This window comes from Cydia amplana, chromosome 5 (genome assembly GCF_948474715.1).
Source record: "Cydia amplana chromosome 5, ilCydAmpl1.1, whole genome shotgun sequence".
In the NCBI taxonomy this organism is placed as follows: Eukaryota; Metazoa; Arthropoda; class Insecta; order Lepidoptera; family Tortricidae; genus Cydia; species Cydia amplana.
Genome location: NC_086073.1, coordinates 7,818,993 through 7,846,161, shown reverse-complemented (window position 1 = coordinate 7,846,161; position 27,169 = coordinate 7,818,993). Strand labels below are relative to the sequence as shown.

Below are 27,169 nucleotides of genomic sequence, written 5' to 3'. Positions count from 1 at the left end.
TTCACCCAATTAAAATTAACTTTTGTTTTAAGGTCAGGTGAGGGGAGGTAAGAGAAACATACCTACTTTATTTTGCTCGGGGCAAGATAAACCGTATGAGAAAAAAAGTCTTTTTACTTTTTTTATTTTATTTATGCATTATGTTTAAGTAGCTTTAACTGTTTATTTTCCCTACAAGTGTTTCTCATAGTTTATCTTAACCCCTAACATTACCGCTTAAACACTAGCAATCGCCCGCAGCTTGGTCCGCGAAAAACTCTCATACTAACTTCCAACCCCATTTCACCGTAGGGGATATGTTCCCTGAGAGGTAAGATAAATCCCGCATTTATTTACATGTTATCCAGGTTCCAAATTATCTGTATGGCAAAGTTTTGTTTAATTTACAACGTAAGCAGTTAGTAATATGACTTTGTTCTAATTATTTAGACTAAAAAATTGAACTCAAACCGTTGATTCTTATAGTTCCTAAACATACTTACCTAAAGGCATCAATCAGATCTTAAAAACATTTAAGATCTGATCGATGTTGGAGGTCATGGACTCATGAAATTAATTACAACTAAGATGAAGTTTAGACTAATAAAACTTAAAAGCCTTGACCTTGAAAAGAAAAATAATGTCGAAAACCCGCTAGGCTTGATATTATCGAAGTCAACACAAATGACCGATATTATTCACCCTATTTTAGAATATTCCCAAACACAGAAAACTTCGATCCCTAGTAATCGCTATTTCAACAGTTTCAATACGTTCAATGCGTTCAAATAACGTTTTCGGATTTTCTCAAGAGGGAAAGGACTTGCAGTCGCTAATGCAAACACATCAATATAACCGACTTACAGGTTGGCTTACAGACTTTACGGTAAGCCGTGTTTGAAGGGGACATCATGCTTATTGGCTCTTTTAAATATAGCCAGAACATATATTTGGCTAAGGTTTCTTATAGCACTCATTTGGTTTAATGGATGGGATACCTAGTAATGTATGTATGTATGAAGACAAATTGAATAAATTGTAATCAGTTTTGGAGCCTGAAACCTTGATGTCCTTGAGGGTAACAGTACAATTACGGGTAGGTACTCGTACGAGTAAGTAAAAGTAATAATTAAAACCCTAAATAAATTAAATACGACTAGTGTTATATGTTATATGTATTATATGGGTTATTTGATGCTCGTTTGCCATTATAAATACTAGTAGGTTTTTGTCATAAGTATAAGAAGTTATGTAATCAAACTTTTTTCAATGACAAAATTATGTAATACTTATGAACGTGACATGATATTTTGTAATTTTTATATTTTGCAAACAAACCCACTCACAGCGTGACTTTTGTCTGTAAAATCTAACGTAGCTATTATTCCGAAACGTGCCGCACTAAGTACCACTTAGGCATATATTAGTCATGGAGTGTGTAATTGGTTCATAATAGAGCAATCCCTCTTGGTGGTACCGGCGTAAAGGGGCGGTAAGAAGCCAAATGGGCTTGCAATCGACAGCATTAATTTGTTTCCAGTGCTTAAATACGCCATTTGCTATTTATTCGATACCTATATGCTGCTTCTGACGAAATTATATTCAGAATTAGGTTAACTTGAAAGCATCTTCAGAGAAAGAGTATGAACAATCACAATAAAAGTTGTTTGAGTTGATAAAAATAATTGTTTCTACTACAAGTACTACAACGCGGTAAATTTATGAGATACACGCCCACAAGCATCAGATTGCTTTAGCTAACATACCTACCACATTAAATGACAATTTTTACAAAAAATCAAATTTAGTTACGTCTTAGCTGTTTATAATACTAAAAGATATGGAGGAAAAGGTTAAAAACCAATTATGAAAGTAAAAAAAAGAAACATGTATATACGAGTTTTATTTTTACAGCGGTATTTATTTTGGCAGCATAGAAAAATTATGTTATGAATAATTGCGGCATGTAAAATACCTACGTAAAGTGATTGAAAAATACTATTTTATTAACCATAAAACTTTTCATGTTTCACGCCTTATTACTTATTGTTTGTGTATTAAAAAGTTAGAAACGGTGCCGTTACTTAAGATAATGTGTCGTCATTAAAGCCTGATATAAGTAGCCGCTTTCATCGCTCATTCTGTTACATTTAATATGATGTAGTTGCAGACCAAGTAGTAAAGTGTTAATTCGTTCGGACACGCCATCCTAACATTATCCCGCGCGCCCCCGCTCCACTTGTAGCGTTCCGGGTGTCACATGATGACTAATAATGGACCTTTTGATTTCAATATTTGCTAATTGTCTGACGTCGTTAATGTCCCTAATTAACTTTGGTTTTACTAACGCCGCCGTAGCCGTAGTCTATGTATCGTAGCAAAACTTATGTAAAGAAAAATTACTCTACACTTGACGGGGTGTCGAGATATGAACTCCGGAGCAATCAAGTAAAAAAAATAATTGGTACATTTCCATACAAAGAGCCTGGTTTGTATTGCTAAAAGTTGCTAATATTGCCAGTCTATATTTCCATACCGTCTACTCGAGGGGGTCTTCAAGAGCCATTATAATTACGTGTGCCTATAGAATATCCTGATCTTTTTATTTGAGTTTTTGGTAAGAGCTTCCCCTAAGGGCATTTTCCGGTTTCCAGGCAACATACGCGCCCCTCCAGGAAAAAGGGTCACGAATTCTTTTTTCGTATTAAAACCTAATCAGACGATTTAAATTGGGTTTTTATCACGTGTGTTTGGAAAGCATGCCTATACAGGTAGTTAATGTACTTATTCTGTAAGGAAATAAACTATATCATTACCTGGACATTCGATCGGGTGGACGGTAATGCAGTTTCCTGTTTTGGACCATTCCAGATACCTGAAACAATAACATTGGATTGTAAGACCAAAATACTTTTTAATTTTACATATTTACTGTAAATACACTTCAATATAATTACGAATAACACGAATATAGATGTCACATTTAGTGAATTTTATGTTGTGTAAATATCATGATCTGAATAACTTCATATTTTGCGACTAGCGTGTTATTTTACTCATATGATCGTATGAAAATTTTATATCAAATTTTGCGAATAATTTAACGAAAGATATTACAAAACTCCAGGAAATTTGTAGGTATATCTCAAATGAAATGTTTCAACGAAACCTATCGAGACTAGGTATTAGGGACACTGACATATTAAATCAGCTTATACATTTTAGTTGCAGTTTCGTTTGAAGCTTCTACTCGTACTATATACTTAACTGAATGAAATTGGTAAAGGAGAGTTTCAAAGTATTAATCGTATTGGTTATTCGTCTACAGAAGATACTAAAATGTTTGGAATTGAAGCGCAGTAAGTGGACTGAGTTATTGAACACTGGCAGATCAAACCTCTTGACCCTGTGGCGTCCTTTCAGGCGAACTTAATGGTAAATACATACTTAAGACCTTAAGACATTGAATAGGTAGCTGACTATTTGAATCAAACTTTTTTTCTTAGTTTTTTTTTATATGAGCTGAGACGAGAGTGTCCTACTGCTGGGCAAATAGATTTTCATAACTATAAAAATTATAAATTGTGTTCAAATGAAGTAACTTTTAAAGCAATGTAATCTGTCATCCTTATATTTATTTTGAACAATTCATTTTCATTGATTAACAACTAAAATGCAAAACTTTCTGCCTGTCTGTCTTCCATTTAATTATAGTACAGATAATTAAATCAAATATAAAATAATAAGAAAGTACCCACTACACAACTGTTATTAACTGTACTGGTATTTATAATTGTAATAATATGTAATAAAACCGATGAGTGAGCCAGACAGGGAATTAATTAAACATTCGAGCCCCGTGCAAGCATTTTATCACTCGGAACTTCAGTTTTAATGTTTCATTCGCCTCACATCCGAATGCAGCACCCGCCGTTTCATATTTAAAGCGTTCGGTGATAAAATATAATATTTAAAATGTCCGAATAAAATTGCACTGATAAGAACATGTTGAAAAACGTTTCTGCCGTCCCGTCCATTGCAGACAAGTTTAATTGAATATCACTCAGTTATTTTATATCTTTCATCAAATCTATGAATCAACTTTTTTTTTAATGTTAAGGTTTAATAAATCACTCGTAACAGCACCCATTTTCTTGTTAAATTTAAGATCCATTAATATAGGTCAAGAATATAAAACTTGATACTGCTCCGGCAGTAAACCGTAACATGTGACTATTGCATAAAGCTGGGTCGAAACGATTCTAGTGAAACGATATTGAGGACGAGTGCGCTGGTCCGTAGCCCGCAGTTAACGCGAATTCAGGTGACCCATATGACCGTCGGTTAATGGTCCCGACTCGTCCTGTAACTCGGGCCGCTCGCTCTAATGCCCGATTTCGACCAATATTACAACAAATCAGTGCCATTGTACCTAAATACGCCTTGACATAAGTCAATATGTATGTACTTAGTGATTTTTTGTATTTACGAAATTCAAATTTATTTAATATAATTATTATGATCCAACTATGATATTATATGTACAACCGTGCCACAGCGTTAAAAATATAAACAAGCAAATATTTATTGTTATTCAGTGTATCCAATATTTGCGCTCTGCTGCGAGCTGCACATAGTTCACTTTATATAGGAAAGTAGATATTTGTTTTGGTTGTTGTTTTTTTAGAAACCTTCAAATTGACAAAACCTTAACTGCAACTGATGGAACTTTCACTGCAAAGAACCGGTTCTGTGATAAATGATTTCCGTGATTCGTTACCTATACGATCGAACCTGTAGCTAATTTCATATGCAGCATTTTTAGCACGGGCGAATTACTGCCGGGACCGACATTTCGATGATCGCGGTGTTAAAGTGACAGTCGATCGGCAAGTCCTCGAGTCGCCGAGGATACCACATAAATGTTTGTTTATGATCACTCAGAATTGCGGCTTTCCACGCCGCACCTGTGGCTGCAATAAAATGCTTTATAGCTACAAAATGGGTGACACGAAGTTTTAAACGATTCAGCGTTTCGGAGTCGTAAATCTATTTACAGGCTACATTACATATGTTTTTGCAATTTACGTTGACAGTTATTTTTTTAACAACAGCATTATTTTGTACGTATTCATGCGTGTTTCGGATTTCCTATCCGACCATTACACCATACTAATTATTGCTTTGGTACTTACGTGACACGATCATTTGTTTTTATTATTTAATTAAACTAGCTATCAGTTTGTAAGTTATAATTTCTATTTTAACATCTTGTACTCGTCAGAACAACAGATGTAACGTGGCTACCAGACATTGCATGTACTTTGGAGTAAAATAAGGAAAGTGATAACACGGTAACCCACGTCACATCAGTTATTTTGACGATTCAAATAGGCTCCTAACTTGCTACATACTCAAGGTCATTGGCATTGGTTCAATATAACGCGCAAACTGTAACTCTAATATCTTTATCCTCCAGCCCCTGTAATTTCTATTAAAATTTAAGACACGGACCTCGTAAAAGCTCTCATCCCTCTAAATCCCTCAACATAAGCTTACGACGAACTTTATAACCAACGAGCGTAGTAAAACGTAGTACTTTAACAATTATCTGATCAAACGAACGTTTACCAACAAAGAACCCAATTATGTGAGAGTTAACTAAAATCAATTATGTTAACCCTAAGTAATAGGCATGTTATCCTTGGTTCGGCACGTTTGCTGCTGCCTATGATCAATAAATCCTCGACGCGCCGTCCCATCCCCATATCCTGCCCGTTGCTCCAGTTTAATTGGAACAATGAAGATAGTTGCCTGCGTTGATTGTAATTCCTGCAATCGACGTGTGTGAACCAGTTTAATTCCCTTTGTTTGATAAACAAAGTTACACCATTCAGTGAATAAAATGGAGCGCGCGCGGAGAATGGAGCCAATGCCAGGGAGACTCGCACACGGGACTGCTTTTCGATTCCAATAAAGCAAAAATGCTTCGCTTACATTTGTAGGTATATTGCCTTTGGAAACAAAAAATATATTACCATCCTAATAGCGGTAAAACTTTTTACCTTTGTTCCAGAATGTTGGGCACTAAATCAGCTATTGACCAAACCTTGTGCGTTCTAAGACTATCTTATGTTGTTAGATATTAGAAGTCCTGCAATGTAATAAATATTTGTTACGGCTATATAGCGTGAATAGTAGTGAATACTAAGCGCTTCTTTATGAAGAGCAAGATTAAATTCTCCCGAGGTTCATTTAAACATGCAGGTCAATGGATAGGTAGGTACGGATGTAATTCCTGAACGACTAAACATTCGTCCCAGTCTAGTCCTGTTTACTGCCACCTGTAAAACAAATTTCAGTGTTCCAACAATACTCGATATCAGGAACTGTCCACTGAACAGCTTAATAATAAAACCGAATCAACTAAGCGGACCAGGAAGGCTTTCATTTCCAAGAATAAAAGAGGACTTATAGGAGTTTATTTCGACGAGTTGCTGATTATCCTTGGGCAAATCTTATCTGACGCCTATTGTTATATTATTATTATTAGATAGGTATAAATATTAAGCTTTTACACACATGCAGACATGCTACAAGGTGGGTTAAATCTTATTGTTTTATTGTCATTACTCCATTTTTAAATTTCTTTTAATGTTGTGTACTTTCCAAGCTTCACTCGTTTATGGCCTCGAAGGAAAATCAGCGTTGGCCCATCCAGGCTAACACCATGCTGAGTCGGGAGCATTTCGTGGCTAATTTATGTGTTATGTTATGTGTAAGTTAGTTTCTTGTTTCTCTTTTTATCTGATTTTTGCCACTAATAAAGAATTTCTATTTCTAATTTCTATTGTTTTATTTAACTGCAATATAACGAATCTACCAAGATATGTCAAAAACTTTTTTAATATGAATTAAGTAATAGGGAAATTAAAAGGAAACAAAAGATAAGGCGCGCCGTGTGAAACTTGCGACGGGAGATATGGCAATAGAGAGAGTTTTTGCCTATTATCTCAATTATGAAATAGTACACTACGATACAAGTACGAAAAATAGGAACTTCGCAACGAGTGGCGGTAAATTAAGACACGACCGAAGGGAATGTTAAATTGACACGAGGTGCGAATTACCTATTCGCACATGTATGAATAGGTAGTAGATTCTTGTGAGGTGAGTTCATGAATAATAATAACATATAGGGTTCTACAAATTTTTAAATTAAAGGAAAATTTAAAAATGTACACCTCCGGGAAGACTCGAACCTGCGATTATTGGGACACCGGTCCAATTTCGTCTGCCAAGAGCCACTGCAGAGGCCTACCAGATGTGTGCCAGGTTCGAGTCCTATAGTATGAGTGCCGGGGTGTTTTATATTTCATTTTTCCTTTAGTTTAAAAATTTGTAGTAACGCTCGCAGACGTTTCTGCTTGATAAAAAATCGTAACATAGGTTTCTATAAGAACTTATTTGTAATGTACGCTACTCTATAGTAGATATTTTCCCTTTCTGACTACTATATTCAATTATACCTACTGCGGTAAACACTTTGAAGGTTTTTAATTCGAACTAAAAAGTACATTCTTATAATTTAAACGGTAGTTATATTATAAAGCGCTGCTCGGCTCATTATAGCGTCCTGAAGAACATAATGATTACGGGTTTAATAGTCAAGAAAGTTATAATTTATGAAAATTATGAAGCATGAAAATATTTAACGTTTACCAAGGGGAATTTTTCAACGGCAGTACCTAAATGCAAATGTAACGAAGTCCGCAAGTCTTATCAGATGTCCACAAGGCGCTGTGCTGACTCAAAAACTTATTTACTTCGGTGCCCGTCTCTCGCTTCAGTAAGTCGAGTTATTTCGATTTCGACATTGGCAAACTGACGATTCTCTCCGATAATGGGGAAGGAAATTAATTTTCTCCGACTTGATAAAAAAAAACAGATAATAACTTTTGGTAGTCGCCAAAACTTTGTGGGGATCGCGGTCACCATTTTTAAATAATAAAATCTGAACGATTACCTAAAATGTTTAAAAGTGATATAATATAGTTGGCAGCTATTGGTTTCTATAGTAGTTTATGCAACAGTGATATAATAAGGGTTCTTAAAATTCAAGGGTCGAAGTTACAAAACGAGACGTAGTCGAGTTTTGTAAAAAAGACCCGAGAATTTTAAGAACCAATTATGAGCTGTTGCATACATTACTTTTTCTATGACAGCTGCAGCAAAAAAAAAAAAAAAAGTTATTATTTAAAAAAAAGAGTTATTATTAAAAAAAAGAGTTATTATTTAAAAAAAATTGAGTTATTATTAAAAAAAAAAAAGTTATTATTTAAAAAAAAAAGAGGTATTATTTAAAAAAAAAAGAGTTATTATTGTAAATGAAAACATACCTCTTTCAATCAAGATGATCGGAACTTGTATCTTTAAAAAAAATAAAGCAGTTGTATTATACTCATAAGATGACTGCTAGCAGTCATCTTATGAGCCTATAGACAAAGCATTCAAATGACATTGCTTTAGATATCACTGTCAGTCACTTAATTGACACATTTAAGTGCTGGAGTAGAAAAAGAAATTAATAATATTCTTGAAAGGACTACTTACTTGTTGCATATTTTAACAGCAACAGTGAGTCTAAGAAAAAAAAAGTTATTTCGTTTTTTTTTGGTGTTCGGTTATTTTGTTATAGCTGGTCAACCAAATCTTGACAGTAAAAAAAGGCGCGAAATTCAAATTTTCTATAGGACGATATCCCTTCGCGCCTACATTTTTCAAATTTGACGCCTTTGTCTACTGTCAAGATCTGGTTGACCATGACCAAGTATATGTTGTTTTCGTATTGCAGAGAACTTAGTGTCAGATAATCGTCGGAAGTCTTTTTCAAATTGATAACGCAGCAATACACAATACTAATTGAAACATAAAAATCGTTGAATAAAATATAATCCTCTACAGTACAAAAACAACAAACGTGAATAACATTTTTATCTCCCATTTAGAGCTACTCATTGCTACTGACTTTCGGCAGTGGCAGGTAATAAAATAAACACGGATACTGCCACGTGTAAGTTAGGTACTTCTAATTCTAAATGCGTCTGTCAAAAACAAATGTTGCCAGCTGCTACATAAAAGGAAGTGCGCCAGCCCTCCTTCAAAATATTGAGGGTAAATACTTCAAAGTATTCAGATAGCTAGTTCCAATTATACAGGAGAACCCATTTCTTTGTGAGTGTTGGCCGAAATGGGAGGGTTGCTATCGCTACATTTACCTAACAATTGTACATACATGTACGAGTATAGGTGGAGAAAGGACACTTTTAAGGATGCACATCCATTCGGTCATTTTTGTATTTTTATAAGGAAAAGGGTCGTAGGGGAAAGTATAATTTGAAATGCACAAAATAGTTATAATATAACTGATGTTATAAGGGACGCGTATACGTAATATGTTTCATTTCAATATGCTTGTTAAACTTTCTAATGGTCAAATGGTTGTAGCACTGACCTGACAAATATGACCACGATGCACAGGGTTTGTTGCTCAGTTTTGTTAACATGTTTGATACACTACCAAACATTTTTTCCGCTAACCTAGATTACCTAGATTAGAATGCTTTACAAATTCGGATTTGGTATAAAAGGCCGGGATTTATAGATAGTTATAACTCTATTTTAATTTTAATCCGCATGAATCCAAGGTTAAAGGTTATTTGAGATCGAATAACCGTCAGTATTATTAAGCGAAACCATTTCTAAATAATTCAGATCGATTTCCGGGCATTGACTTGATGAATGTTTGTTTGGCTTCAGCTATTTAATGTCAACAGGGAACGGGTTGCGTTCAATGTGCCTAAGGAAAACCTCAAGTTATAATGTACATTAACATGAAATTCGCACGCGTCGGCAATCCCACCTACCCAGCATTACGAAATGAAAGCTCAATGCAATATATTCGAATTAAATACGAGTTACGCGGAGCTGAGAACGTACGCAGCCACGTGTGTAGTTCGTGAGGCGCTTGCGAGAAACTGATGTCATTTGGTGAATGAACTGACTGAAGTACTTGTGAGTCGATGTCACACGTCGAACGAACAGACTGATTGCATGTGATTCTCTAAAATATACATCCAAAGTTTAGGTTTGTAACATACAATTTACCTCGAGCAAGATTAGAACCAGCGTCCCTGGCCAGCGGGCTTGCCAGTAGTAAAAGTAATCTATCAATGTCTTAACTTTAGACAAATTGTTCAACGCATTTGCGTTGTTTACGTAGTTCTTTATATTTGACAAGTTTAACCTGTTAATATGTATATACAATCTTTTATTGAATACTTCGTTTTCATCTCAACAGCTGAACAACTGAAATACTCGGAGAATGGTCCTATTTTGATCTCTACCGACGTCCTTAGTAGTATTTTCTACTACCTACTCCTACAACTCATTAATGTATCTGTGGATTTTTTCAAAATATTGCGTTTCTGTAAGTTTATTTAGCTTACATAATATAATTTATTAATTTAAAAGTATTTAGTTGCCCGAGTTAGAAACCTGTAACAAGCTCCCGGTCTAACCCGGTTCAACATTAAGGACGTGGGTACTCGTACATTAGTGAGAAAATGTTAAATATTGCAAGTGAAAACGCGCATGACGTGTAACAAATTGATGGGATGAGAACGATGTACCTACGTAATATTTATCTTGTTAAATTATTCCTGGATAAATAACGAGAAACGTATCGTTATGAATTATAATTTCGAATAGAATATATGCTGGAAACGCACATTTCGTTTTGCTCTTAAATCTATAAAATAATTCTACAGAAACTATGAAGTGTTCTTTTACATTGTGATGAATATAATATGCTGAATATGCTTGTATTACACAATGATTTATAACTCAAGATAGGTTATAGGCGTTCCAAAATTGAAGCGCTTACCTTGTGACAAATTGGACAAGTCGACTTTAGTCACGGCTGGACAAGCGAGAAATGTGCACGTGCTAACGAGCAGAGATGTACAAAATGGTTTTAAAAAAGCATTTAAATACAAAATGCAAAATACTTTTCAGATTTACTATTTCAAATGCAAAATACCAAATAGTTTTGCGTTATGTATTTCAAATGCTAAATGCAAAATAGGTATTTTCAAAATACTTTTTCAAAATAAAATACCTTTTGACCAAATCTCAGATATTTTTATTTATTTTAGGTATTTGTCATGAGAAATAGAGACACAATGCAGAGCCGAACAAAAACGTCTAATAACATGGCACCTTATGCATGACATTTTGGTCATAAATTCTGTTATTAATAATAATAATACTTCGTCTAATAGCGAAGAGTCTCGACCAACATCTTGAGAGACTCTCGCTAGGATCAAGGGCCAGATGCAGAAGGCGGTGATCTTGGACACGGCGCGGATAGTCCGCCGGTTCCTCTCTCTGTGGCCCTGACCACCGGCAGCTTGGGCCTTGCCCCGCTGCTGGCGGCATCCTAGGTTAGGTTTTTTTATAATATTTTTATATTGATTTTGTAAGTGTTTTTATATTTTAATTTTATATCCATATTGTAATAAAACCTAACTTAAGACGAAAAATGAATAAAGAGAATAATACTCACTTAAAATAATGTAAAAAACTAGACTAACGAAAAGAGAGCCATGGCTCCATTTTGTGACTTGTGTGGCCATTTATTTCGGTTGATTCTATGTAGTTCTTATTTTATTATTATTACACTTTTCTTTTATTAATAACAACTGGACTGGTATTGTTAAAAAGTGAAAAAAAAAAATAAAACATCAATTTTTATTTATTACGCTTTTTAACAATACCTGGCGCTGGCGCCAGGCGCTAGCAGGCGCCTCTATCGGTCAAATTCGGCAATACAAGCGTCATTCGTTCATTTCATTTTGTTTGACTGGTAATGTTGGCTAAACTTAATCACAAAGTATTTTGCATTTTGAAATGAATATAAAAATGCAAAATACATCTCGAAAAGTATTTCAAATAAAATACAAAATGTTTTTTACTAAAAGGCATTTAAATGCAAAATACAAAATAGGTATTTTGCATTTTGTATTTGCATTTTAAATAGAAGTATTTCAAATAAATCGCATCTCTGCTAACGAGCTCCCGCACACCGAAACAGAAAGAGACGACCTTATGTTTAACAACGAGTGTGACAAAGATGGAAGGGATGAGAAAATTAATCAAAAATAACAGATTCTTTCGTAGGTACAGAAATAAATATGGGAGTATTTTTTGTGCTCCTCGAGTATGAGTATAACCTATCTATGGTTATATAATATCATTGGTATTACAAGCTTCGTGAATAATTAATTATAATACTTAACATTATGCTTATTATGATTTTCAATTTCGAGACCTTGAGACTGCGTAATGTGCGTGGCAAAGAATTTTTACTGAGCAAATTAATTACCAAAAATATAGCGATCCTATTCCCAGGACATATTAAGTATGAATGTACAGGAATTATTAGATGGCTTTAAATAAGGGGTGGTGCTGAATAAATGAAAGAGCGTGAAAGCTCCGTTGGGGCAAAAAAATGCAGAACTCGAGTAATTCACTGTGAATAATAAACGAAGAATTTCCGCGATGAGCCCTAACTTGGGGAAGTGGGGCTGACAAGACGAGGGTCCCATTAGACTAACCTGCATATGATATAAATATCAATTAAAGACCGCGTCTGCGCTCGACGTACAGTCGTAAATTGTAACTTATGCATTTTTTTTTTATTTAAAATCAGTAAATCATCGTTCTGAGGTTACCGTGTACCGTGACGTGAATTTATCATAATTTAATGTGACGCGATGACACGCGGTTCGCGTAATATTTTATATTTTTTACTTAATTCTTAATTATTTTAATGTATTATTGTTTACAATCTGACGATCTTTTTGTGAATTCATGTTATTTGGAAACATTGTGACATTGTTAAATACCATGTAATTTTCAATAAGAAATAAATAAATCTATCCATCTATCTATCTTGTTTTGCGATGTTTACGTTCTCTAGAGCGCCGGATGCGCCCACAAGTCCCACAACAAAAGCTCCAGATACAGATACAAATCAAGGTTGTTTTGAAATTGGCCACGCGTAAGAAAGTTCTTTTCCGAGTGAAAGCGGTCCGCAAATAAATCGTGGCTCGGAAACAATGCACGCATTGTTCACTTGTAAATTGGTTCAAATAACTTACTGCATGCTTTGAACTTTGCTACTATTTTTTTATAAATTATTTGCGCCATTTACTTTTACTTTCGTGTACCTAAAGGTTTTGTTTTTCAAATAGTTGCTTAGTTAAGGCACCTTTTTACATGGTACTTTATATTTACTGTGATTTCATAGTATGTACATACTATAGGTTTCATATAGGTATGTAGGGATGTGCTTATCGACAACCATCTCATTTCGAATATACAAACTAAAGACCTCACCTGTAGGCCTAGCACATGATTGGCGCGACAGTATCTCACGCGGCGACATAGACTACCCGTCCTTTTCTAACTTTATAAATAAAAGAGGGATGGGTAGTCTATCTCGCCGCGAGATACTGACGCGCCAATCATGTGCTAGCCCGGCTGGGATATCTATAGTTTTCATAAAGAATTTGTATTAACTCTTTTATGATGCGGATGCAAGATTGCAATGCCGTGAACTTTCCTCAAAATAGGTCGAACGCGCTACCAATTTAGCTGAAAACACCTACGTTTGGTAGCTATGAAGTAATTTACGTAATTTAATCACTTTACCGCTAAATAACTTGCAAAATTATTCAGGTTACTTAAGTACCTAAAATTTACAAGTTCCATAAGAAGTTGAAATACTAAATCTTCAACTTTGGGAAAGAAAAGGTTAAGAGCCCATCAACGTGCACACTAGCGCCACTGTTAAATAATCGTGATTATTTAAATTTAACGAAAGGTATTTAAAAAAAGAGGGCCGCTACGTACTGTATCTTGTATTAAAGTACCTTTTGAATACATCAAACTAGTTTCTATGTTGCTGGATTCGTCAATCTATGAACTCAAAACAAAAACGGCCGTTTTAACTTTGGACGCATAGATTGACGAATCCAGCAACATAGAAACTAGTTTGATGTATTCAAAAGGTACTCTAATACAAGATACAGTACGCAGCGGTCCCCTTTTTAAAATATATTTCGTTAAATTTAAATAATCACGATTATTTAGCAGTGGCGCTAGTGTGCACGTTGATGGGCTCTTAAATCGTAATTGATAAAAGCAATTTATTCTTAAAAATTCATACACCTTTATATTTTTAATGACTATATATATGTATATGTATATATGTATATGTGTTGTAAGGGTAAAAACACCAGAGCACCATTTAAAACAATATTTATTAGGGAATCACAATAATAATCAGAGTTTTGGACTTAGGTAATACGCGACGCCGTCTAGGCGCAAAAACCGATCTCTAGATGACAGACGTCATAGTGTTGCTCTATCCCCGGTTCTCGTAGTGATGTCAAGACCGCTGTTTGACGATGCCGCCTTTTAGCTCGGCCATCGCCTGACCCGACCAGCGCCCCGCAGGTCACTGTCATCAGTGCAGCCACTGAAGTCTGCCACAGCCAACGCAGTCGCAGCAAGCTGGATCTTCACCAGGTGGATGTAGCCTCCACCAGTTCAATATTCTGCGAATTGAACAAGCACCTTTTACGCTCAGCCGATATACAAGCCTTGGTCCTTTTGAGTAATTCGACTCGAGTTCCGTTGAAACGGTCTATTTCGTTATTGTCAACTTACACCAAGATATTTAGTTCTATTTCAGTCGAATTGGAGTAAGGGCTTAAGCCGACTGAACCAAATGTAAGAAAGCATGACCAGGCTAGGTACCAAATAATCCGTGGTATGAGAGGTGTTAGGATATGCAAGTCTGCTCAGCACTTGCTTGAAATACACAAAAGGCTTAATTCACGTGCATATGACACCAAGAGGATATAAATACCAATTAATTAATTATGCAAAATAATAAAATATTGCGATGAGCGTGACATCTAGCGGCAGGTAGATAAACCACCCCCTTTTTTTGTAACACCATCTAACATAAATTATTTTCTTGTGAATAACGTCATATAACTTTGAAGGATTTATTAGATTTTGATAAATTTCTAGCATGTATACCCATGCAGCTAACCCAAAATGACTATTTGTGTCGTTTTAAAAGCAAAGACTTGGAACAAACTCACAATTGGCTTCTCCGTTGTAGGATGTAAGACTCCCTCGCATGCACGCACAAAAATGCGTACAACTCGTGAGAGGCTAACATGGGACACGTCTCATGCATGTGCGGAGCTGCCTAGGCTAGGACACCACTGCCCTTGTAGGCGCAACGACCGTAGAAGTCGGCCCTTCACGATAAGGTTGTTACGGAGCCCGGTGCACGCACTCGCTCCAACTGGGTATTTCGAACAGGCACTCCCTCCAACTCTACTGGATCCGGTACTTCGCCAGCGATCCCTAGAAGGTATAAGTGCAAGCAACCCTTTCAAGGTAACCTTGAGATCATCAGTCTTAAGGTCATTAAAATATCCTTTTGTAAACAAGGTCTCAAGCCAACCTCTCAAGGTCAACAACAAATAGTACGATACGATATAGATAAAACATTTATCGGTAGTAGAAATAATGGTCCTCTTAAGGAATTATCACATGCAATGGTCCGCCTCTTAAAGCCTGCACTGCAGATACCAGGAACAACCATCCTCTTAAGGATAGTCTTATATCACATGCAATGGTCCGCCTTTTAAGGCCTGCACTGCAGCAAATACCAGTAACAACCATCCTCTTAAGGATAGTCTTATATCACATGCAATGGTCCACCTCTTAAGGCCTACACTGCAAATACAAGTAACAACCATCCTCTTAAGGATAGTCTTATATCACATGCAATGGTCCGCCTCTTAAGGCCTACACTGCAAATACAAGTAACAACCATCCTCTTAAGGAAAGTCTTATATCACATGCAATGGTCCACCTCTTAAGGCCTACACTGCAAATACAAGTAACAACCATCCTCTTAAGGATAGCCTTATATCACATGCAATGGTCCACCTCTTAAGGCCTACACTGCAAATACAAGTAACAACCATCCTCTTAAGGAAAGTCTTATATCACATGCAATGGTCCGCCTCTTAAGGCCTACACTGCAAACACCAGTAACAACCATCCTCTTAAAGATAGTCTTATATGACATGCAATGGTCCGCCTCTTAAAGCCTACACTGCAAATACCAGTAAACAACCATCCTCTTAAGGATAGTCTTATATCACATGCAATGGTCCGCCGTTTAAGGCCTGCACTGCAGATATACCAGTAACAAAATTAGCCTATTAAGGATAATCTAAGCTCACATGCAACGGTCCGCCTTTTAAGGCCTGCATTGCAGCAAATACCAGTAACAACCATCCTCTTAAAGATAGTCTTATATGACATGCAATGGTCCGCCTCTTAAAGCCTACACTGCAAATACCTGTAACAACCATCCTCTGAAGGATAGTCTTATATCACATGCAATGGTCCGCCTCTTAAGGCCTACACTGCAAATATCAGCAACAACCACCCTCTCAAGGATAGTGACAAGCAACAGGCCGCTCCTTAAAGCCTCTGTTGCGATTACCGGCGCCAGGAAGTAGCCTATTAAGGATAGCATCCCTTGCCAAGACTAAAGTAACAGCCCTTCTTAAAGAGCACATAATAATTAAAGCTCTATAGCAGACATTGAAGAGAGTAAGTAATATAAATAAAATAATCACTCAGTTCTCAATCCGAGTGTCTAATAAAATTAATCAAGCACAATGTGTTTATTTTAGTCGGCAAACCCGTTAACAAAACACATAAGTATGACAACTGTAACCCAGTTCTAAATCTAGGATAAAACAAAATCACAACTCGATTCCAAACTCGAGAGTAAGTAATATAAATAAAATAATCACTCAGTTCTTAATCCGAGTGTCTAATAAAATTAATCAAGCACAATGTGTTTATTTTAGTCGCCAAACCTGTTAACAAAACACATAAGTATGACAACAGTAACCCAGTTCTAAATCCGGGATAAACAAAATCACAACTCGATTCCAAACTCGAGAGTAAGTAATATAAATAAAATAATCACTCAGTTCTCAATCCGAGTGTCTAATAAAATTAATCAAGCACAATGTGTTTATTTTAGTCGGCAAACCCGTTAACAAAACACATAAGTATGACAAGAGTAACCCAGTTCTAAATCTGGGATAAAACAAAATCACAACTCGATTTCAAACTCGAGAGTAAGTAATATAAATAAAATAATCACTCAGTTCTCAATCCGAGTGTCTAATAAAATTAATTAAGCACAATGTGTTTATTTTAGTCGGCAAACCTGTTAACAAAACACATAAGTATGACAACAGTAACCCAGTTCTAAATCTGGGATAAAACAAAATCAAAACTCGATTCCAAACTCGAGAGTAAGTAATATAAATAAAATAATCACTCAGTTCTCAATCCGAGTGTCTAATAAAATTAATCAAGCACAATGTGTTTATTTTAGTCGGCAAACCTGTTAACAAAACACATAAGTATGACAACAGTAACCCAGTTCTAAATCTGGAATAAAACAAAATCACAACTCGATTCCAAACTCGAGAGTAAGTAATATAAGTAAAATAATCACTCAGTTCACAATCCGAGTGTCTAATAAAATTATATCTCAGTTCCTAATCTGAGAATATACTCGTAGTCAGTTCTTAATCTGAAAACGGTACCTGAAATAACAGCATTTGCCTTTAACATGGAAAATATAAAATAATAAGCAGTTGCTACTATGCAACCAATTGTAAATGATCATGTGCAACTTGGCTTGCCTCTTCCGTGCCCCTAAATAAAGGCAACGCTCTTACTATACCAACATTGAACTACAGTAGTGCCTGAACAGAAGTTCATGTTATCGAGGTTCCTCTCTTACCCAGGTTCGCCTTATCGAGGTTTCACAAATTGTATTTTTCAACCATCATGAAGTGTATATTGATAATGACCAATCAGTCAAATCATGGCACATATGCTTAAACCATAAAGCTTCCAATCCCAAGACACACATGGTTGATTTTCTCCAGCTGTGCATGTGCATTTTATGTGTAGATAACTCAACACATCATCATCCAGGTTAACTTATACCTGCACAAAACTAAATAATTTTGTTAAATGCCATGCAAGCACACATTGTAAGATAAATGAGTTCATAACATAATAAACCACAATTTATGCATTTTTCAAAACAATGAAATACATACTTAGTGAACCCACAAAATTTGTGAAACATATTATTATTTATAACTTCTGATTTATGAAACCCAGAAGTAATAAAAGTGTACTGTTTATTAATGCAAACGGTACCATAACACACTACAAGTTCAGACGAAAACCGTCAATAACTTCAAACAGTAGCTCATGACATGATATTCTTCGGTCAATGTTCATTAGCAGTGAATGGGTTAAAATAGTTATTTGGAAAGCTTTAACCAAGCTATTTACCTTCGTTTAATATTCACCCATAAAACACTTATCGGACTGGAACGTTTAGAGTCCAGTCGCACTTGTATGTAAAAGACATGTATCATGTAGACCGTCAATATCCATATTGACTCCTGAAAGTATTTACCTCGCTTACCATTAGCAACAACCTGCTTTACCAGTGTCATACTCAGCTCAGTAAATATCTTGTTCAATATGTCCATCTCTTTGACAAGATTTTAACCTTGGAAATTCATCAAACTTCATCAGTAATAAAGTTTTGTTATAATGAAATGCATCTGAAACATACTAATTTTCCATGACATCGGAGTATAGCCACTTATCAACATATTTTCTCCATATATGAATTATGAGCACTAGGACATAATATACCTGGCATCCATAACCAATTAACAAATATTACCCATGTCCATTTGGGTTCATTATAGAGGCCTGACCCGATAGTCACTCTAGTGCATTCAACGACGGTATGGTCGTTCAATTCAAGAATCATTGCTGTCAAATTTCTGGAAATTACACAAACCAAAAACACACCAACAAAGCATTATTTCAGTTGCAATAAGCATGTGTAATATCACACACACACACACACACATATGAAACAACAAGTAATTTCTCCTCATTGTTGTTGTAACCAATATTCCAGTGTTTTTGAAAACTTGTAATCTATTTTAATTTGACTGAAAGGATAAAGTATTAAATAGCACTCATTGTTAATCATGAAAGCATAATACCAACATACATATAGTATCAATCAAGGCTAAGTTTACATTACCAAACTTGTTTTGTATGCTTTTTACTTGAATGTAAATTTCACCACGACACAAACTTTAGAAAATGATCATAGCATTTTGTTAATATGTCATGTAGACATACTTAATCACATTATGTTATGTATCTGAAAACACATGAATTACCAAAATAACACAACATATAAGTGAGGCAGTGAATATTTACCACTATAGCCCCGGAGCACTGTTAGGTGTTGGATCAACACAGACTTCTTACCTGAGTTAACTTTTACCTGAGTTACTCTGTAATCCCAAGGATTTATTTCATTCATACCAATATCAAAATTCAAGAGTACCTAATGGTATCTGTCCGCTTGTCTTGTGATCTTCTGCTGTGAATATTGTAATATACATACATGCCAGCAGCCTTATTACACTGTCAATATGTATTATTTTTGACAGTCATGATCATTGATGTACATAAACTGAAATAGGTATTTGAAATCAAACACAAAACACACAAAACACACGGCAAAGGTACGATACGCCAGCCAATAGCCGGCACAGGTTAGTTTTGTAGGCTATTGTTGTAGGTATGATTTTGACACCAATCTTGGACTTTGTATATTTAAGTCCCTAACTGATGAGTGGTGTTGGTGCATTTACTCATTACAATCAGATTAACGATCAGAACAATGAAACAAGGAAGGACTACGCGCGGTAAATTTCGTAATGTCAATTTCGACAAATTATATCGTAGTAGGCGGGAATCCACTATCGCACTTCTGAAGCTGTAAGGGTAAAAACACCAGAGCACCATTTAAAACAATATTTATTAGGGAATCACAATAATAATCAGAGTTTTGGACTTAGGTAATACGCGACGCCGTCTAGGCGCAAAAACCGATCTCTAGATGACAGACGTCATAGTGTTGCTCTATCCCCGGTTCTCGTAGTGATGTCAAGACCGCTGTTTGACGATGCCGCCTTTTAGTGTGTACAAGTAAATACATTTTAGTTATTTTGTTAACTCGTACTTGCCACTAGATTAAAATATATTTTAATGTCCTATCCAGCCTATTATGGATAGCTTTATCCATCTTTATCCACGTGATAAAATAACTGTCACTGTTTAACACCGTGGGAAAGAAAGTGACGGACACCGTTTTATCACGCTGTCACGTAGACAAGAACGACCATCATATCCGTACTGATGATCTTGCATTGTTCCTGATATAAAAAAAAATATAGTGTGTAAAATAAAACTCAAAATTACCTACATAAGTCCATATGGGCTTAAATCGTGAAAGTTTAATTTCAAAATAATGCAAACAAAGAGAAATTCTAACTTTCTGATAAAAGATATAGCTAAATTGATGTTTTACAACCCCGTAAACCACGTACAATACGTACATCTTAAATATTATTGACAAGTTTAGAGCCGTTTTGTAGAACCCGTTTACAAATAAAATATTAAAATAGACCTCGCTCGTTTAACAATAAAGCCTTAACAGAACAAAACAATGTTATTATAACACAAATCTCGAACAAAGGACTCGCTCAACATGTAGCACACGTGCTATTGATTGGACAATGAACAGGGAGTCTGGGCGAGACCTACATTCAGGAATACAGGTGACCTGGCACGAAAGGCTATTAAAACTAGACAGCCCAGGAGCCCGACGATATCCATTAAGCCAAGGCTTATCAATGCATTAATAAATAAAGCTACGTCCTTACCTTTCAGGAAATATTGATGGAGTAGATTAGAATGGATAATGGACACAATAAAGGACCAGGTTATTAAGCGTTAAGTCTTCCAAGATAATGCTTGATGAACGCAATTTGTTACTTGCAACAGCGATGTACAGCGTTCCATATATATCGTCGAATTACAATTATTATATGAAAGTAAGTATGGCAAATTAAATTTTGCGTTACACTTCGGTTATGCATGATATATGTAATGCGTAGGTTGTACGTACCTATATAATATGTATATATTTACCTAGGATTGTCTACATTAAATTGGATTACATACGGCCCATCTGACTGTAAGCGGTTACAGTAGCCTAAAAGGGAATCCTGGTCCTTCACATGCGCGTTGCCCATCCGTTAGAAACTTCTGTACTCTCACTTATGTAAGAACCTCAAACAGTATAGTCCGGTGTGAAAATCTCGGCAGGGAGTTCGTTACACAGCTGCAGATTACGCTATTAATTTAATACTATATCAGAATTATTGATATAGTTTAGTAGCTATTTCGTTATTATACTTATTATGCAAGCCACTATGAACTATCATGCTTTATCATCAGAAAAGCGCGAATTTCACTCAATTCGTAAAATCTAAAACATTTTGAATTGCAAATGTAAATTCTCCTCGACATATTTAATTTATATGCCGACAGATAAATGTGCTCTCAAGCCGTAAATAAAAACGTTGTCCTTATTACCCGGTCCTGCAAATTTGTAAAAAATTACTTATCCCAGAGACAATGTGGGATTATGTTTTTGCTTGTTTTGAGTCGGCAGTATCAGAATATGCCATTAAGTAATAAATCCATTTAAGTTAAGTATAATATATAACTCACGATTGCTAAAAAAATTTAAAAATAAATAAAGACTATTTATCAATTCATTTAAAACTGTATTTTACCTGGAAGTAGCAACTTTTATAATCCCCAATTAAACACGGCCATGATCTGAAACAATAAAAATACATTGTTCAATAAAAAATCCTTCTAATTGCGATTTAAGAGGTAGGTACCTACTGATAAGGTAAAAATAAACCAACCATCTTAATACCTGTAGCAAATGCAAATTACTGAATATGCTGTAATAGGTACATAGTTAATTGTTAATGTTAAGTCTTTAATAATAAATATCTGGGAGACCGAGCTTTGCTCGGAACACATATAAAAACTCAAAAACGCGCGTTTTCCCAAAGATAAGACCTACCTAGATTGATTTTTTGCCCCCGAAAACCCCCATATAGCCGTTTCGAAATCCCCGAAATATATACATAAATTAACAAACAAGAATTGCTCGTTTAAAGGTATTAGACAGATAATAAAGTATGTCCTGCATAAAGAGAAGGTTCTTCCAAACTTTAAAACAATAAATGACTCGAGGATTGATGTCGGCTTGAGCCAGTTGATCTACTAACAAAAGTTTGAATGGGTTACCCTCCCCTACATTATCTTTAATAATTAAGAGTGTAATGTTTGCTAAACGCATATTGAAATGGAGCTTGTAATTAACTTGAGTAAGGGCTATTATTTATCTGGACGCTTAATATGTTATTACACCTGTACTGTATATAAACTTGTAGCGTATTCACCTACAGACAAGCACAAACATTCGAAATTAACTGCCGAAATTCGGGCGGAACAGTAAAAAGGCGGCCAAAGGGTTTCGAGGTTCAACATCGTAGCCTATATTGCTAGGTGTACGGGCAAATTAGCATTTCACAGACGTGTGACAAAATGTCTCTGCTTCGCCGGCTTAATGAACGGGGAACATCGTGATTAAACGCTTTTACTATACGGCGAGTAAGATGTAACGCGGATGTGGAGAGGCGACGTCGCCTAAATTTAGCAATTAGTGGGCGAGCCGATATGAGAGTATATTGATTAAGATAGGATACCGGAACCTAATCTGCCTATATATCTACGAAACGTGATTAAATAACGCACAGCGCTGTAGCACGTCGTAGGGGCGGGGTTACTCGTATACCGATGTTTATGACATAATTCTCTGACTCTCCATCAATTTACACAAAGGGAGTGTTATAAAATTTTCTTGATATTTGACACTTCATGGGTAACTGCCGCACTGGCTTTGATCGTAAAAGTATCGTGTTAGGTCGTGAACTCGTGAGCATGAAGCAAAATACGACCATCGCTAATATCATGTATTTTTTTTAAATCACATGTTAATATTTTTAGTCTCTTAAATCGCTAAATAATTATCTAATTGTACCTAGCACTTGTATATACCTAAGTAAGTTTAAGGACGAAGTTTTCTAGTATAGTATAGTATTATATAGGTATATTATGACAACATTGGCTGTAAGGTCCCGAGTTAAATGTCAAACGCAATCAGGTAAAAAAAAAACAATCAACTTTCTAAGTGCATAACTAAAGTGTCATTCTATGGAACTAGTTAGCAAGTTCCATAGAATGACACTTATGTATGTTTATTTGGATTTTAAGAAGTGTCAACAAAACTTAATATATAATTCAACAAAGACCGCTGTGTAAGTATTAGCTATAGACCCACTTAACTATTTCCAGTGCCATAAAGCTAGTGATATCAAAATGTCCCTGACTCCGCCAGTATTGGCTTCCGCCTGGCGGTGGGCCAACCTACTCCGGCAACTCCTATTCTACACGACAAGTAAAAACTTTATGACCAAAAAATCGTTGCATTTGTTATACGTATAATACAGTGCAAAACTTATGAATATGATTAAAGGTAATGCAGCGAGCATCAGGGGAAAATCCATTAACATTTAAAATTATGAGTTGAATATTTGGCTGTTTGTAACTCGATCATGAAAAGATGGAGAACTAATGTGGACGAAATTATAAGTACTAAAAGGCAGTTATTAAGCTATATAAACATAGGACATTTTTATTCAAGAAATACTTAATTTTGAAACTTATTTAGGTATACGCGATAAGTCCCACGTTCGTAATTAATATTGTGTAAAAATCGTTATTGTATTCAAGTGAAAGAAGGGGAGGAATTCCGTGTGGCAGTGCAAATTATGAAATCTACGGAGAAAAGTCACAGGCGGATGCTTAAAACATACCTATGTAAAATATATGTTGACTCATTGCAACTCTGTATCTACCTCAGTAACATAAAGAAGCCCAAACGAGCCGTAATGAAAGTCGAAATGGTGGGACAGAGTGTAAGCGTGCCCATGCTTACGTGATTAGGCCGCTGTAAAAGAAAATTGGGGAGGAAATCCGACTCTAATAAACAGGCGATTAATAACAGAGTAAATTCGAAGGCGAGGCCGTGCCGCGGTTCTTCCTTATGCCTTGGCAAAGCTGCCACGAAATCGTGAATTTTTCGAACACAAATTACCGAATAATACCTAATTAACCTTGTTCAAGAGAATTTATGCAAATAATTTTAACTTACATTTACTTGTATCTATTATTTAATAGACTATATAAGGTACCTGCACCAAAAATGTGTCGGTTGTTAAGCTTGCAAACAACATTTCATACTTTTATAAATGTGAATGAGTTCAAACTTTGCGTCCATGTACCATAGATAAACTGAAACTTCGTATTAAACCTAACTAATAAAAATAAAAATAACGATGGGCCTTCTTTGGCGCAGGTACCTTACACCAGATGTAAAACAATTATTTCTTAAATATAATTTTAAAATTGTTGACGACAAATAGTTAGCGACAGATAACTAACTTCTACGATGATTAGTTTTTGCATTACCTTTCACCAATACTGATATTATGACAGAATCTAAAACATATTTGGAAATAAGTGTGTATCCTATACCACAGCAAATATTAAGATGTAGTTAAGTGTCGCAAGTCGGTGCAATCGCTCTTCAGCGCGAGACCCTCTCACTCTCACTCACAGCAGTCAGTCACAGCCCGCCGAGAGGTTTCTGTTCCTGCTTATCAGGACCATGGCGGCACGAGTCAATTGGGATAATTAGTCCATCGATTATCCTAAACACAAGTGTAACATATTGTAAACATAACTTATTATAGGTATTTAGTATTTTTTTAATTGATTAATTTTGTACAAAAAAAAATACTGAAAAAGTTTACAAGAGGACTGGATTGGAAAAGTTCTTAAGAGCCAACAGGAGTGGTCATTTCTCCATACAAACGTACTCGACTGTTTCCTCCGTGGGTTTTGAAGCTAGAGCAATGATTTTTTCAACACAGATTAATATTGTCAATATCTGTGTCGGACCGTTTTGCTTCTTTTGATATTTTAGTTTTTTAAGGCGCTAGAGCCCTTCAAAAATGGCCAAAATGGCCTAATTGACTATGCCGCAATGAGAGGCGTGCTATTAAAAACTGACATCAATTAGTCAAAAAAGCAAAACGGTCCGACACAGATAATGTCATAATCATTTAGATTTCCAAATTTGGTTACGATTGGTTAAGTTTTGGAGGAGGAAACAGTCGAGTACGAATCCTCGATTTTTGATATTTTTACGCAGGATTTTTCGCCTTGTCCTTATCGCACTAGTTTTAGGAGCCGCTTCCGTTAGCGAGACGGGTATATTTACCTAAAATATTTAAATCTTAGCTCCTGTTGGCTCTTAAAGAGGACTGGATTGGAAAAAGTTCTTAAAAATTAAATAGTGAACGAAAAAAAAATTATCACGCACGTTACTAAATATATTATTTACTAAGTTACTATGCGCCAAGTATTACATACCCAAGCAAACATTGTAAAATTATATAACTAATTTCAAATTGTACGAACCAAGAATTACCATGCCAAAGGGCTTGCAAGTGCGTTGCCGGCCTGTAATATGGGAGTACGTACGCTCTTTATCAATATGTACTTTACCAATTTAACAAGAACTAAAAAGTCATTAGGTACCTACATATTTGGTTTAAAATTTTGACATTTGTCAAATAAAGTATTTGTATCATCAAGGCGTGCACCACAGTCGCGAACAAAGTCAACAACCTGCCCTAGTAGCACGGTCGCATTTTTATCGTTTATCACCATGCCTGTCACGTTCTGCAAGTATGTAAGTGCGAAAGTGACGGGCATAGTGATAGTCGATAAAAATGGAACCGTGCTGAGCCCCCGGACATCATGACCACTGAAATATCTAGTGAAGTGTACGCAAAGGTGCATTCTTGGCCACTCAATAGGTAATTCCCTGAGAACCGCTCGGCCATCTTGGTCACGCACGGGTCTGCTGCCAGCAAACAACTGATTGATTTATTTGCCTTACTGCTCAAATACTGGACGGACTTTCTCACAAAATCATAAGGCAAACAAAACGATGATAAGCAAGATTTATAAGTACACAATTTAATTTCTAAAACGTTCTTATTAAAAAAAAAACGAATATTTATTTGAGTCTATTTAAAATGTAAGTTCATATTTACATTTCGCTTTTAGATACTTACGCAAAAATATATTATAGGTACTATTTTTAGTTTTAAAATAACGTAATTGGATCTTTCTTATGAATGTATACTACGAGTAACAAGTCTTTTACGTATAAATAGATTTTAAGTTTCTTGTATTGTATTTTTTATACCTTAAAAACTTAACCGACAGGAAGGCAAGCGTAATTGACAAATGTGAGCAAAATACAATTTATTCGCAACCATGTGGGCTGGAAATAGGCCGGACATGTCAGTTTTTATTTGCCTCTGCGCCGATGCATATCAATAAAAACAGGACGAGTAAATACACTAGCGTGGCACCTCGAACTACCCATAGTTACACTCACATAGAAACTATACATTTCGCATTTTATTGTTATTACCGTCCGTTATTATGTAACAATGTTTAATAAAACCTCGAAATAACGTTATAATATATGTATCTGGTGAGCCCATTTCGCCTCCGGTCACCAAAAACCGAGCCAAAAACCACACTAAAATGTAATATGTATAATATTTCAGTCCACTAAGAAATAAAGGAAATGTTATTATGAATTTATATTTATGCATTTCCAGAAACCCGGTGAACTTTAATGTGTAGATACCTACCTGTACCCACATGTGGTGTCATTAGAATCGTCTCAGTTGTAATTTCACATCTATATTATGTCATTAGCAAGTTGTGACTTACCGAACTGGAATTATTTTGTTAACCCTACCTAGCTTACAAATACTTAAGGAATACGACTCCTACCCTAGGCAGTATTTTA

General features: G+C 35.6%; 1 protein-coding gene across 1 annotated transcript in view; it reads right to left on the bottom strand.

Moving 5' to 3' along the window:
• The window catches only part of LOC134647961 (uncharacterized), a 194,376-nt gene that overhangs the window by 92,161 nt on the left and 75,046 nt on the right, over positions 1-27,169 (bottom strand). The window contains exons 3-4 of the mRNA XM_063502366.1: positions 21,927-21,972; positions 2,796-2,854 (exon numbers count right to left, since the gene is read on the bottom strand). The gene's annotated coding sequence lies outside the window, so the exon portion shown is untranslated. The remainder of the gene's footprint in view (positions 1-2,795; positions 2,855-21,926; positions 21,973-27,169) is intronic.